This window comes from Cariama cristata, unplaced genomic scaffold (genome assembly GCF_000690535.1).
Source record: "Cariama cristata isolate BGI_N322 unplaced genomic scaffold, ASM69053v1 scaffold8874, whole genome shotgun sequence".
Lineage (NCBI taxonomy): Eukaryota > Metazoa > Chordata > Aves > Cariamiformes > Cariamidae > Cariama > Cariama cristata.
This window is the reverse complement of record NW_009611194.1, coordinates 29262-30124: the sequence shown is the minus strand read 5'-3', so window position 1 is coordinate 30124 and position 863 is coordinate 29262.

The following is an 863-nucleotide window of genomic DNA, read 5'->3' as shown; positions in this document are numbered from 1 at the left end:
ATTTTTCCTAATATCCAATCTAAACCTCCCCTGGTGCAACCTGAGGCCATCTCCTCTCATCCTATTGCTCGTTACCGGGGAGAAGAGACCGACCCCCACCTGGCTACCCCCTCCTTTCAGGTCGTAGAGAGCGACCAGGTCTCCCCTCAGCCTCCTCTTCTCCAGACCAAACCCCCCCAGCTCCCTCAGCCGCTCCCCATCAGACTTGTGCTCCAGACCCCTCACCACCTTCGTTGCCCTTCTCTGGACTCTCTCCAGCACCTCAAGGTCCTTCTTGTGGTGAGGGGCCCAGAACTGGACACAGCACTCGAGGTGTGACCTCACCGGTGCCCAGTACAGGGGGACAGTTGTCCTCAGCAATTATTTTAATCTCTTTTTATCCCAGGTCACATTTTCTATACCTGTCCTCATTACGGGGCTCTTTTCAGTTGATTCCAATCCTTCTCGAAGTGCCCAGCCTGGCCAAAGGACATCACTTGCAGCTGTACGGATGAAGTAAAGCCCCATGCAGTGGGCCAGCTGCACCTCCAATCTAGCAGCTCAGTAGAGACTGACAATTCGTTTGTCTGTGGCTAGCAGTGGAGTGATGCCGTATAGGATAATATTTATTCTTTAACTCTGGCTTCAATCTGAGAGGGTTTGAAATCACAGCCTGGTTTTGGCACCTGGTTCCCCTCTCCAGGAGCTGCTGTGCTGGCTGACAGCACTCGCGTACCCCGCGTGTCTGTGGCACCACGTCCACTGATCGTTAGCACCGTCCAATTAAACTTATCCTGTTTATGTTAAATACTCAGTGGTATTGTTTTGATGCAACGTGGATATGTAGTAACAAGTTGATGCATGCGTAATACAATTTACACTTA